Below are 15,486 nucleotides of genomic sequence, written 5' to 3'. Positions count from 1 at the left end.
GTGCGATAATGTAATAGTCCTTGATCTACCTCCCACACTGCTTGTGTAACAGAAGCAATCTGCTTTTGGGGTGTTTGTACATTTTGGATGTTTTTTTTACCCACTACCGCCATCTTTAAAACGTGCGTCACAAACGAAACAAGGTCAAGGTTCAAAAGCACTCAATCCCACATTTCCAATAATGATCAGTTTTTCTGTTTAAAAAAGGTAGTCTGCACACGTCCACACCCAAACCAAGATATCCTTGATGACATAACTATGACATCATCCTGGTTATTTTCTCAGGCTTGACAAAGTCGTATTCGCAAGTTAAACGCATTCAACTTACAGAGAATGAGTGCTCCTTTTAATGGACCATCAATTTATAATTTTCTGACTGAATATGAACTGAATATAAGCCTGGATGGTGTATGGTTTGTCTGCTTTCTAGAATAAGGTGTCTGTACTGAAGAAAGTGTGAGGAAGCCTCACTCTTTAACACAGACGCACAACCACGACTGCACTGAGTGTTTTTATGTTTCCAAGAACTTCAGCAGAGTGACACATCTTCTGTGTGGCCAATCCTGTCACAACATTCAGCAAACCTTCTTTCAGTGGTATCATATCAATAGTTCAAGTGTAATCAATTATATATTTTTTAATCAGTGTAAAAATACTGTAAAGATTGGGTGAGCCAAATGTATAAGCCAAAGCTTTTATTTAATTGTGCAAGACGTTACATTAGATAACACTAGTATTCACTCAGAATCAGCAAATGCCAAATGGAAAAGTACTTGGATTTGTCAAAAAAACTTGAAAGACATTTTTAATATGAACGCTCCTCATGCAGTGAACTGCAACCGACAACGGCTTCAAGGTTACTCAATTGACAGAAATCCTCTATGAGTCAACTCGGCTATACACCTCTATTTCCACTACCTCACATATAGCAAACACACTTACACACACACACACTTTGAGGCTCTCCCTATGCTTCTGCTAGCTGTGATCCGATGCCAGAAGCGGCCATCTTCCCAGGAACAACTCTTTGTTTTTCTCTCTTCCAGCTCAGTCAGCATCCCTTTGAGTTACAGCTCCTCTGAGAACTAATTGCGCACGCACGCACGCACACACACACACACACACACACACACACACACACACACACACACACACACACACACACACACACACACACACACACACACACACACACACACACACACACACACACACACACACACACACACACACCACACACACACACACACACACACACACACACACACACACACACAACACACACACACACACACACACACACACACACCCCACACACACACACACACACACACACACACACACACACACACACACACACACACACACACACCACACACACACACACACACACACACACACACACACACACACACACACACACACACACACACACACACACACACACACACACACACACACACACACACACACACACACACACACACACACACACACACACACACACACACACAGGGAAAGACAGCAAAGCAGCAAAGCAGAATGCTCCATTTATTTTCCCATTACAGCCTGGCTGGTTCACTCTTCAATAGTTTTACATGCTGTTCAATCTCAGCTTGCTCACTTTTAGTCTTTGTTATCCGCTGTGCACATAAAAACAAAGATGTTGAGATTCCTATGGAGATGGAGATCATTATTGGAGTTAAAGTGCAGTTTTAAAAAATGAACCTCATGTTCAAATATATCATGCATTAAATGACTTGGTACAATCTGCAATATTAGTTTAAACGTTGACGGTCACTTATAGTGGGCTTTAAGGAAGATAATATACACTTTAGTATTGTCTTTATAAAGAATTGTCAAGATCACATATTTGATTTTTTTAGCAAAAGTGACCAAGTGTGAGGCCACAGCATACGTCTTGTATTTCAGGGCTCATCACAGATGCATAATTGAATTGACTTGCATGGGTGAACTTAATTGCCTCCCGTGCCAATGAGCCCTGGCTTGGGTGTCGGAGCACAGTGTGTATCGGCACATCTGACTTTTAAAGTAGCCGGCCACCGAGCATAGCCCTCCTCTCACAGCCTGTATGGGCAGAATTTAACTAGGGGGTGATTCAAGACTAGTCAGCCACACTGTTTGAGTCACTGCACCCCGACAGTAGAGGACCAGGGTAAGGTGTGATTCACGAGCACTGCCTACTGCGAGGCTGAGCCTGGCACAACAACAAAAACAGCAACACACATGGACAACACAGCCACACACATTCACAGGAATGTAAAAATAACCAACAACTGAAAAGCACACATCTTGTTATCTCTTTCTATCGTTCATTCTCTCACCCTACAAACACACCCACTGGTATGGACCAAGCTCAAATTTAAATTCAGTTTGGATGCTAAATTTACACTATTTTGTATCACTCCTCTAATGCTATTTATAGTGTTTGGGATGAGATCATATCCACCTGTCTTCTAGTTGTTTCCAAATGAAAATCAAACATGAAGCTGTGTCTCCATCTAGTGGTGATAAACGGACCCACACCAGAGAGCTGAGCAGTAGGTACACAGACAGATATGCAGCATACAGATAAGCACAGTGTACCTACAGTTCATACAAGGTGTCCTGTTTCTTTGGTTGGTTGTACATAGAATCATAGTCTTTGGAAAACAGCTTTATACCATTTGAGGGCAGCTCTATATATTGCTAGTGCTAAGGTAATCCTTGTTTTTGGAATCATTCTCAATGATGTAGGTGTAGCCTAATCTAGTGCCTCCATATGCTATGGATTAGCATAAGGAGGCTATAGAGTCGGCCCATTTCTCTTAAAACGAATGACTACACCGCACACAATAATGTTAGTTTAGTATAAACCACAATACCTTAAAACAACAATGAATGAACCAATGAACAGACGATGTGTAAATGCATCGTTTGGTCAGGATACATTGTGTTGCAGAAGAGTCACCAGACATTATATTCTGCCCTCAATAAGTAAGGATAAGAACCTGCCAGGATACTAACTTCACAACTACTGAACAGGATTCAACAGATTCCACAAAATCTGCAGATAAATCACGTATTTTATGATTAAAACAAATATGAAATGGACTTTCAGTGGCTCAGTGGATAGAGCGCTGGACTTCAAACCAGGGGGTACCAAGTTCGAGTCCCACTGCAGTCAGCATGTCGTAGTGTCCCTGGGCAAAACACTTCACCCCAAATTGCTCCTATGATTGTCCACAGTACTGAATGTATGTAAGTCGCTTTGGATAAAAGTGTCTAACAAATGACATGTAATGTTTTATACACTCAGATTTCAGTGTATTATGTACACCTATGTATAACCTTCAATGATTTATAGCAGGGCTGTTGCATTAGGCTCTTTAGTTTTATCTGTGTGCCATCTGATTGGCAACATTTTCAGATTCCTACTCCTTTCAGACAAACTGAATACATCGTGGTTTCCTGCTGGATAATGAGATCACATGCACTATTACTGGGAAAGGCTATATGATTACCAGAGTAATCCACTCACAGGACAAACAGAATCCCTGACATCAGTCAAACACCTGCACTGGTGCACACAGATAGACAATAATTGAACGTCTAGGATGTATTAACAGTGTGGTTTTGTTTAATCCTCTGTTTCCTGTATTACACACACACCCACCAGTCTCACAGGTAAGGCAGTGCCCCAACACATCCTGAGAGATGAGAAGCACAGAGCAGGTGGAGGAGTGAAGGCGAGCGGAGATGTGATCAGCGTCTCCTTTCATCATGATACCGCTCTTCAACAGCAACAAGTCTCACACAGCTGAAGGAGGTAAGTACAAACGGAACACCAAATACTATGATTTCAACATGTTTTGAGACCAAACACTTCTTATTCTAATTGCCTCAAATAATATCAATACTATCTACATTACAAAGCAGAATTACTTTAGAAACTGTTCACTTGCTGTGAATCTGAATAACAAAAGTGCCTAAATACTTAACTTCATCTAAAATAGGTAATGAAAATGCTTTTGTCCTATCTGTGATAGGTTGAAATGTGCTTGATTGTTAAGATCTGCTCGGCTGAACAAAATGAATGCATTATCTGTGATTAAGTGCAAACAGAGCCAGACATATTGGAGGCAATAGATCAACAGTAGGCAGGTTTCATTGTTCAGCAGACAGCAGCCGCTTCCTGGACACACTGGTGACGCTCAGAGACTATAGAGACAGCTACTGTAAACTCAAAAAGGCCCTGGGAGAGGGTGGGTGAACATATCGCATTTAAAGTGTGCAGAGCAGGGCTTACAGGCACAGCCTATAAAACAGACTACGACCTACATTATTCTACCAGTTATTCTAATATTGAAAATAATATCTATGGCATCATAGAGCTTAATGTTCAGAAAGTACATGGTATAAAACATGTGATTACCAACCTTGCTTTTACATAGTTTCATTTATGTGGAGAGAGAACAGGGTCACAATCATTTCTTCATGCATGTATTTAGACTGTTGCTAACTCCACAGTAGTATGCATTAAGTGCACAAAAGTTCACAATGTGTTCATGAGTCAAATTAGTGTATTTACTGTAAATGAACATAGCTGGCAGGTGTTACATGCTGTATACGTTAACAGGAACACTTTAGCAGATGTGTTTGACTGGATTTCGTGGGTGTTAAAGCGCACTCAACCATTTTTTTTTAAGTAAATCTTCATTTACTTGTTAAAGCGAGTATTATTAATTTTATTATGCGGCATTGTATAACATATTCCATTGCTCTGAAATAACTTTGACAAAGAAAAGTACTCTAGAAACATTTTTAACAGAAAGCTTGTGTTAAAAAAACATGAAGTCTGAAAGACATGGAGATACAACTAATCATTGAGGGTGTTACTAAAGATCAAACTGCATTACAGAACGTGTACTTACCAGTGTTTGTTCACCTAAACTAGGGACCTTATATTCAAACAGTCACTTGATTTTGATTTTTCAACCAATTCACAAAATAATATCTTTGGAATATATCCAAACACAGACTTTTGTTTAAAGTCCAATGTTTTTATTTCCTACTATCTGCAATATCTGTGCAGTGGTTGAGGTTAGTGAAAGTGAGTGGTTATAGGAAATAAACTATGCAGTTAAGGTACGGTTACACAACCAGAAGACCTGATGTAAGTAAGGCAATAATGCTGATATGGTTTAATAATAAGAAATGAAAATAAACATTAATGGAGATCTCTCACAGGATCTCCACTCTCTTGCATAGGATTCAAAAGTGCTGCACGCCCGTCCACCACCCCATCCTTTATATTGCTTACTATAGTGCTTTGTTGGTTAGTACAGAACATTGGCATTATACTGAAAATATAAGGTGCGGATTAAAATGTTGAAGTACTTCCTGATGATACTGGGCTCACAATACATCTCTCCATTTTCAACACATATCAATATATTAAGAATTAAGTTGCATAACTGCCTCTACTCCCTGTCCTTAAATCCCAGAGGTGCTTCTGGAGTTCCTGAACCAGTCGACAGTATTCTGCAGCCAGTTTGAGAATGGTCGGTGGTACTGCTACATCCTCCTGGTTCTCTTTACCTTTGCCCTTCCTGTCGGGGTCCTGGGAAACATCGCAGCTATAATCAACTACTCCTGCTTCAGGAAAACATCGAGCACCAGCAATATTTTCCTGTTGAACCTGGCCCTGTGCGACTCCGCCTGGATCCTCACACTCCCCTTCACCCTCTACTTTACATTCCAGAGGCCCCACCTCAAAGGCATAAATATATTCTGCCAGTTCAAAAAGATCTCCTTCAACATCAACATATACGGTAGCATCCTCTTTCTCACGCTCATCAGCTTCGATCGCTACGTCGGGACGGTGCATCCAATCAGCTCTCTCCGTTGGTGGGATGTGGGTAAAGCCAAACTGTGCTCAATTTGCACCTGGGTCACATTGGTACTTGCTTCCATTCCTGACTTATTTGTAACTTTTGCTATTCAGAGAGACGAAAACATCAGTGTGTGCATGGACCACATCCAGAGCCCTTTAATCTTTGTCAAGACAATCACCATAATCAGAACAATCATATGCTTCCTGCTTCCATTCAGCGTCATGTTGGCCTGTTACATAAAGACAGTTCGTGTTTTGAGGGGTCTCCCGAGAGGTAGAACGCACAGAGGAGCCCAGCATGCCGGAGGGAAGCCCCTTCGGCTCATCACTGCCGCCATACTAGTCTTTGCTGTTTCTTTCATGCCTTACCACATTATGATCGTCACCCTGGTGTTCATGAGGATCAATAACCAGGTCACACCGTCTAATACCAACGTCCTGTACGCCTCCTATGAGTTCTTTGAGGCCATATGCAGTGTGAGCAGCTGCCTGGACCCGGTGCTGTACATTGTGGCAAGTGAGCAGTTCCAGAGGAAGCTGCTGGCCTTAAAAAGAGACCGATACAGGAAGCTGTGCTGCAGAGCCAACAGGAGGGTCGGGGTGATTGGGTGAATCTAATGCTTGAATGTTTTACTAGTTACCTTGTTTGTGTCCTTGTTACACCTGTGCCACTGGAAGATATTAAAGGGAATATTATGATGACCTGTGTATGCTGGTGAATTGCACTGTTATGGAACTATAATAAGTAGAATAAGAGTAAATTAGCATTGCATTCTCATTTGTGCTTTACAATTGTACATACAGTAGTCTGAACACATGTAGGGTTGCAACGAACACAATTTTCATTATCAGTTATTCTGTTTAATAGTTGCTTGACTAACAGTATTGTCATCAATATATTTAAGAAAACTGTAACAAATGCCCATTATAATTCTGGCTAAAGTGGATATTTTCATTTTGGTTTTTTCATCACCAAAATAATTTAAACTTTTAAATATCAAACAGCAATTATCAAGATCTCATATTTGCTGTCATCGCTGAATGTTGGTTATTTTGGTTTAATTGATGACAAAAAATGATTAGCACATTGTCCACATATTAATTAACAGTAGATTAAATTCAAATTTATGTTAATAATAATAATAATAATAGCTTGGATTTATATAGCGCCTTTCATGGGACCCAAGGTCGCTTAACAAAGAAGAATAGGGCAGAAACAAACACAACAAAACAAAAGGCAGTCAGACAACCAGTCAGACAGACAAAACAACAGATAGATTTAGGGGCCAAAGGCCTTAGTAAACAGATGGGTCTTGAGGGCCCTTTTGAAGGCGTCAAGTGTGGGGATGTTGCGGATCTCCGCAGGGAGAGAGCGTTCCAGAGGATGTTCAATTATTTTGCAAAATGCACTGATTTGATCACAAATACAGACATGTAAAAAATGAAAGGAACATCTGAATAAATGGGTGCAGAACTGTAACAAATGTAGATGCTTCAATACAGGACAAAACACAAAATGTTACCCTTTCATTTGTTCCCATCATTAACACTATTGTATGTGAGTCGAGCCTCTGCACCTGTATTACAACAGGCAATCACAGGAGAATGAATACATGGTCCTATCATTTATTTGCGATGGTGTTATGATTAACTGCTGTTATAGTCTTATCAAAACAATACTGCAAAACACTCCTGTGCAAATATTTTGACTGTAGTGCGGTGAACTGGAAAACACATGGACAATGTGATTCAAATGAACAATGAAAGAACTTAACACCAAGCCTTGATGAACCAAAACATGGCTCGTGTTTGGTCCACCGTAAATGATTCATATCCATATTGATTTTAAACTATAGATACTGTAGCACTGTCTTTCGAATGCAATCACTGCTCCTTGTTTTCAACTCAAGGGCACCTTGATCTATTTTAGGTTTCAGTACGCAGCTCTACTGTTTCCTGTTTTGATTTGAAGCATCAAAACAACACTCTTGCCCTCCTTAGGGATCCTAATGAATCTGCTCCGTCAGACACAGAGCGCAGACAGAGAGATTTAACACTGCCAGGATCTTTGCATCTGCACACGAGCATCCCTATTCATCACACATCTGCTGGGCCGCAGCATCACAGGGTGGTTAGGGAACAGCCATGACTACGGCCACTAGCCTCCCCTAAGCTGAGTCTGTAACTAAGTGTCTGGATAATAAATCAGAGCTGGGAAGAGAGAACAGAGCTGCAGACTGCAGCTATAGACCCAAACAGCTGGCTCCTGGGCCACTGAACTCCTGTACCTGCTCCTGTAACATCACTTCATTATGTTATTTATGGCCTGGCTCCAGACCAAAGGAGTCATCCATTTCAGGTAAATAAGTAATTTCCTTTTGGCTGGTTTCTTTTGTTTGGGAGCTCTTGCCATTATTGCTCCGTGTATTTATCTCCCTCTCTGACGTGCAAACACCTTTAGGTTTTATCCTTTACTGCAAGCTCATGGAAGTTTACTGGACAAGATAAGCATATTAACAATGTCTTGTGGAAATGAAAAAATGATTTGTACAGTAGGTTCATAAAATGGTACAATATCTGTTTCAATGGTTTTATTTTGTACTTATAAGTATTTGGAATGATTTGTGCTCAAATACACAAGATAAGAACCCAACTGTCCAACTTTAATTCAGACGTGGAGGGCAGTGCAATGCTGTAAACACGATGCTGACATATCATCTGGTTGATAAACTGTTGGCAAATATTTGTTATATACTCATTCAGCAGACAAGAAGCAATCATTTTGAGTCTTGTTTGTGGACAGCTTGTAAATTGAATTCCAAAACTCATACTTATTTGATCCTATTTTGATCCTGGGGAAGTTATCTGTGGTTTATCTGCGAAAATAATCCAGTATAGATAGACACAAGCTAGTATCTTACTTATTAACTGCGTCTGCCGTTTGATGCTAAGCAGACTGTGTACAATACAAAATGCTATTGCTGGAAACCAGGCTGAGAAGAGCAGTGAATCTGAACCTCACACAGCTGCCGCACAGAATAAGACAGAAGCATAAATCTAGGCACGCAAGCAATGCACAGACACCAGAGCAATACTACATTATTTACAGAGGAGGGGGGTCTAATATAGACTGATCTGCTACTGAAGGACAGTGTAAATCATGCAGCTCTACGGGGTATCATGAGGTTGCTGAAGGCTGAATAGTCATGAGGTTGATAATTATGCAGATAACTGCTGATCAGCTGTATAGATCAGCCCGGGTCACAGAGCTATTTGTGGATTACTTTGCAATACAATGTACAGATTCAAGAATAGGGTAAATGTATGCAATCAAATAGATGCAGAATCAAATATACACCTAAATGATTAATCAAAAAGACAATCAACAGAATAATCAATAATAAATAGTTAATTGTCCTCTTTATGTTACAGAAAGCAAACATAAATTGCTGTATGATTTGGAACATGGAAATTATTTTCTTAATTATTACAATATGTTTTTAAAAATGTTTGATGTCATATTCCAAACCCTTTATACTATACATCACTGACATATTATTATATGTATATTATTATTACAGATATTAATAATGGTTAAAGTCTCTTAACATGGCTTTAATGGTACATTCAACATGTATTAGTATTGTGATGACATGACTGAGATAGATGGCTCTTGCTTTTACATAATCATTTCAACACAAAATACACAAAGAAAAAGGTCTGCCACCTATTTGTGAATTAACAGTTTAGTTTATTTCATTTCCGGATATTGTTTCCTTAAGCCAAAGGTGTCATTATAAAGTGTAGTTCAGTAGTTTCTACTTAACTAGAACATATTTAATTTGCCATGATATAAAAGAAACAGAGAAGCTGCAAATGTTTGTAATTTTAGCCTGATAAATGGCTCTGGTGATTAAAGCATTATCATAATCCTTGCTGATTAATTTCCTGATGATAAATTACAAGACTAATTGTTTTTGCACTAGTATAAATAGACACAGAGACATGAATTCAGTCTCAACAGTAACACACAGGGACTACGAAATACCCTGCAGTGACACACACACGAGCATGCAACACACACACACACACGAGCATGCAACACACACACACACGAGCATGCAACACACACACACACACGAGCATGCAACACACACACACACACGAGCATGCAACACACACACACACACACGAGCATGCAACACACACACACACACGAGCATGCAACACACACACACGAGCATGCAACACACACACACGAGCATGCAACACACACACACGAGCATGCAACACACACACACACACACACACACCACACACACACACACACACACAACACACATACACACACACACACACACACACACACACACACACACACACACACACACACACACACACACACACACACACACACACCACACACACACACACACACACACACACACACACCACACACACACACACACACACACACACCACAAACACACACACACACACACACACACACACACACACACACACACAGTACATAAGCCTTTGCGTGGCACAGTAATAACATATGACAGAACCCAGATGGCATCCTGCGGGCTACACTCATCAAGATCAGGGAAAGGGGACGAGAGGCACTCCAACAACAGAGCAACCAATGACATATCTCACATTTGTACACACACACACTAATATGAACAGCTCTGAGATCAACGGAGGCAGGCTTTCACATTATCGTCACCTTTTCCTGTGCTGTTCACACTGCTCTGGAGCCTCAAATGACTCCTTCAAGTGAAGTTGAGCGATCAGCATTTGATTGAATGTGGTAATAACATGCAAAGTAGGGTCTAATCCTGTTAGGGTGGCGTTCCAGATGACTCAGAATTACCCTTCAATTTACCTTTTAGAAGTTTCAAAACCTTAGAGAGAGAAAGGTGAATATATTATGCTAATTTGAGGAGTGAGAAGCAGTTTTACTTTTCCAATTATGGAGATGGGGTAGTTATTTACTGCGAGGAAGGCCCATGATATTAGTGCTGTGGTGCTATGGTGATTCATCTCTACAGAAAGTAAAACTAGTTATGTATGAGGCATTTGTTATGAATGTTAGACATGTCACTGCAATATATCAGATGGTAACACCTGTACCATATCGTTTTTCAAGGGCCTTGTCTATACAAATGTATTTTGCAGGTGAGCTCATTACTTTTAGTTTTCTTTCTAGGGAACATGGTGGAGTGAAAATGGTGTGGGGTATGAAAAATATTGCACAAATTGATAAATTGCTGAACTACAGGGATACGTTTTTCCTTTTTTTTGGACCGCAGTAAGAGAGAATCCATACTGCCTATTCTGGACAGATCTTAGTGGTCTTTTTACTTAACTAAACATTATCCCAGCTGTAGCTTTATATTTAACAGTCAGATTTAAAAAGGAGGGTGATTGATCTTCTCATCCAAATCTTGGCAAGAATGTGTGAAGGTGTGTTTAATATTCATTTCAGGTAGCAGGTTAGGTAAAACGTCTTGAATGTCTAAGGAATTCATATCTTGTATCTCAACATCATTTGACCAGTAGTGCTTTTATTGTGTTGTTGTCATCTCATGGATGCTCAGTCAAGTTTTAAGCATCCTTTGCTGTCAATCACCCTGGCCTATCACAATATTTAACATCTGACAACAACTGTAATTAAGTACTTTTTTTAAATAATTCTGAAAATTCAGCTCAGATGTTCAAATATTTGTATGTAGGTTTTGACCAGTGCATTTTTACTGGTTTTTCAGCCTCACTTTTAGACTCTTAGTTTTTCAAATCAGGCCTAATGACTCTGAGTCTTGATTTTATGAACACTGCACTTCCACTAAAAAGGACAAAATATTTGTCTTATAAATCCTTTTCAGAGTGAAAATTCACTACAACAAAGTCCTTAATCACGATAATCCCAAAGGAGTATGGGCCTTAAAATTCTAAAATATGGCACTAATCTATGGCTGAACGCAAACAAACCACACTTAAACCAAAATAGACAGCTTCCAGACCTTACATTTAATACAAATGCGTAATGACAGCTAGTCTCCCTCTGAATGACCAGAAGTCATTGGCTACCGCCCACTCCATTAGAGAGCACACATAGCCTTGAGTGGTGGGAAAGAACAGCATAGGTTGTTTCTTGAACCTCAAATGTTGTCTTAAATCACATAATCGGTCACAAGCTATTCATACAGAGCATAATCCTGTGCACCTCTGCTCACTCTAAATAGCAACATGACTAAACAACGTAAATGGATAGAAGGATTGCAAAGAAACCATAATGTGACAACTGGATTAACATTTGTGTGGGTTTCTGGGAGAGAAAATCATAAATTGTGCCAAAAACGGGGGGAAAAGAAAAACACTTAATCGCTAGAAGCAGGAGGAGGTATAATTCACTGCAAAAGGATTTCTAGGCCATCATAAATGATAAATGATAAATGACGCTGGCGATGTGTCAGCTCTCAAAAACAATGTCAGACTCAGGACAAATTGAAATGAAGTTGAGTATAGCTTCGAACAGAATGAGCGTGAAAATGACTCTGGTTATGCAATGGTTTGTGAAATGGAATCCAAATAACACATTATTGAAAAGTAACCGCAGAAAATACTTTAAACCGTCACAAACTCTGATTTCAGAGTGCTTTTCTCCAGGTATTAAAAGCTTTGCATGGACTGTGGTCCTATCCAGAAGTGTTCCCACTGCCTGCCTACATATCAGAGTGCAGAAGAGATACATTGTATAGAGATCTGCAGAGACATGACTTGCAGGATGTGGGCCTGTGTGACAGATCTATAATAGATGATAGATTTTACAGTAGGCTGGTGCTGTAGCGCAGCTCTTATGTAATCCCAGCCCAGGTAAGGCCTAACTGCCTCACTGAAATGTTGTGCAGGACACATCTCTCCTCTCCAACTCTCAACAATCTCTTTCCCTCTCCACCACAGATTCACTGCATCTGTCCTGAGTACAAACACACACATGGACCTTTTCTCTCACACGATCGCTCATACAAACACAACATATCACCACTCTTTCGCAGTTACAAAACACACACCCACACACAGAAACACAAACCATCTGTTTGGAGGCTTGTTGAAGTGCATTAGCCGTACCTGGCTGCAGGAAGAGCTGCACTCTTTCTGTCCTCTATACACTCAAGCAAATGGAAGTATATAAACCCTGATCCTGACACACTGGGCCTCACTGTAAAACCTCACTGAGAGCTACTTCTCAGCTGTCATGAGTGGAGCAATACGGCACACTATTGACAGGAAAAAGTGCTTCGTTTGTGTGACATTTAAATGATGCCCACGACTACAAATACAACTGTAAAATGGGTCACTCTAAATTAACACAAATACAATGTTTCCTCACTCAGCTGTAATGGTAACTTCCCATGCAGTTTTATTGTTGCGGTTTTGTTTTTATAATTATTGATTAGGCGCAAAAGTTTGTGTTTCCAGAAACAGTATCCCTGTTACTTTGGATAATCTGCATACCATGCAGTTCAGAACCTGTTCAGTGGATAATACAGAGTAGCGCAGACTTTGGTTATGATGTTATTAGGTAACCAGCCGAGGCACCACAACCTTTTTATTATTACATTTCTGTCAAGGTATAGATTTAAAAAAGAAAAACAGGATACAATATGTTATTAGTCAGATAGAGACTAGTTGGCTAGCTTTTACCCCCACTTAAAGTGTATCTGCTAGTGCTAAGATAGTAGATATGGGTATGGTATCAATTCATTAGCTCTAACTAGCAAGAAAGCACATTGCCCAAAATGTCAAATCAAACCAAAACTATCTGCATGGATAGATAAAACTATTCTTATGTATGTTGGGTAAACCCACCATTATTTTCTATATTTATTGGCATCATGGATCAGTGTTTCTCAACCTTGTCTGACTGGTGATCCTGTTTTTAGGACCAAAACATTTATGGTGCTGGCAAGGTGTGTGTCTTGTGACTGTCTCATATTTCAGAGCTATTTCGACATAAAACTATACCAAATATACCTCTCTAACTCAATCCAAGGACCCTGTATGTTTTACAGGATCAAATAACCCTATGTGGAGACAGAACAGCTGTGATTATCACTTCCAGCAACTGTCCACCATCTGCAGGAAAATCATGTGTCCTTAAAGCTATTTTCCATTTCTGTATTTGCACAATATCATGTCACTTTCTATTTATGCTCAGAGAAGATGATCACTCAGGGAACTAACCCCCCTCTCGATCTTTCTCTCTGCCCTCCAATTATAGTCATTAATGGTTCATACCAAGGAGATAAGCCAGGGCCAATATTATCCCTCCTAAGTGAGTTGTGAAGTGACTAGGAAAAGAAATGCATGAGTTGAATAGGAAGCTGTTTAAAACAAATGACGGGCTGATGAGATTGGAGTCACGGCCTTATGAGAGGAGAGTAAATGGAAAGAGTCAGGCTGTCAAGAGAGTGAGAAGAGAGAGGAGGTTGGGCTTGTAGGAATAGATGAGAAGGATGGCAAAGGGGTGAAAAACAAGAGGAAATGGTGTGATAGGTCGAGGAAGTGAGCAACACAACGACTGAAACACCTCAAATATGACAGGTGTTGTTTTTCAGAGGCTCTTTCATAGCAGGAAAGTGTGTGTATTCAAAAACATATATGGGTTGCATTCAATTTAATGATATCATAGTCCTGATAGTATGAATGCATTTCTTTTCTTTTTTACTTGACTATTTGCCTTAAAGAGCACCCAATTTTTTACTTCAACATCACCTTGTTTTTCTTCTCAAAAGTAGCATTTCCTATTTTTCTTTATATATATATATATATATATATATATATATATATATATATTCTGAATTTTCATTATGGTCTATTGCTTCACTTCTTTAATTTAAAGACCCGGAATGGTTTCTCATGTCTAAGCTTCCTATCGCAAATAAACACAACAACTTGAATAAAAGTAGTGGTGCTTTGTTTGTTTTTTCTTGGTGTTCACTCTGCATATGCATCTTAAAAGGGTAGAGTGGGTGTGAGTAGGTTGTGCACCATTACAAAAGGTTAAGCGCCAAAAAGGTAGAGAGCCACTGAGCAGATAAAAAGCAGGAAAAATAGACCAGAAAACAGAAGTAAGACTTCTACCAGTGTTTTCTCTTCTTCAGTGACTGATTATTTTGAGGTGTGTTGATCCAACATATTAAGCAATGAATAGCATCAACTTGGGATTTAGAAATTGTGATAATGTATTTTAATATATGTAATGACTGGTAGTTGCACCCCTATACAAATTGGAGAGAAATAAAATATGAAACTATTTAAAAATACAGTTTGACCCAGTTCTAATGATAAGTGAGTTGAAGAGAGTTTTATGAGGGAGAGGAATGGGTGCAGGAGCATAATTATGAATATGTGAGCCGATTGTTAATACATGACAAATGCCTTTTATTGCATTCATATTTGAGAAATGTGGAGAATGAGTGTAAGGTGCTTTAACTGGTGACACCCGCCAGAAAAAACATTCAGGAGGAATGTTTCCTCCGTCAGTAAAGCCATTACTCTGCACATTCCCCTGCATTAAT

At 39.6% G+C, this 15,486-nt stretch overlaps 1 protein-coding gene across 1 annotated transcript in view; it reads right to left on the bottom strand.

Annotated features, from left to right (window-relative positions):
* The window catches only part of tmem117 (transmembrane protein 117), a 39,575-nt gene that overhangs the window by 21,686 nt on the left and 2,403 nt on the right, over positions 1 to 15,486 (bottom strand). The window lies entirely within an intron of this gene.

This window comes from Trematomus bernacchii, unplaced genomic scaffold, assembly GCF_902827165.1.
Source record: "Trematomus bernacchii unplaced genomic scaffold, fTreBer1.1, whole genome shotgun sequence".
NCBI lineage: Eukaryota > Metazoa > Chordata > Actinopteri > Perciformes > Nototheniidae > Trematomus > Trematomus bernacchii.
Note: the sequence above shows the minus strand (reverse complement) of the source record. Positions and strands in the feature narration are given on the sequence as shown.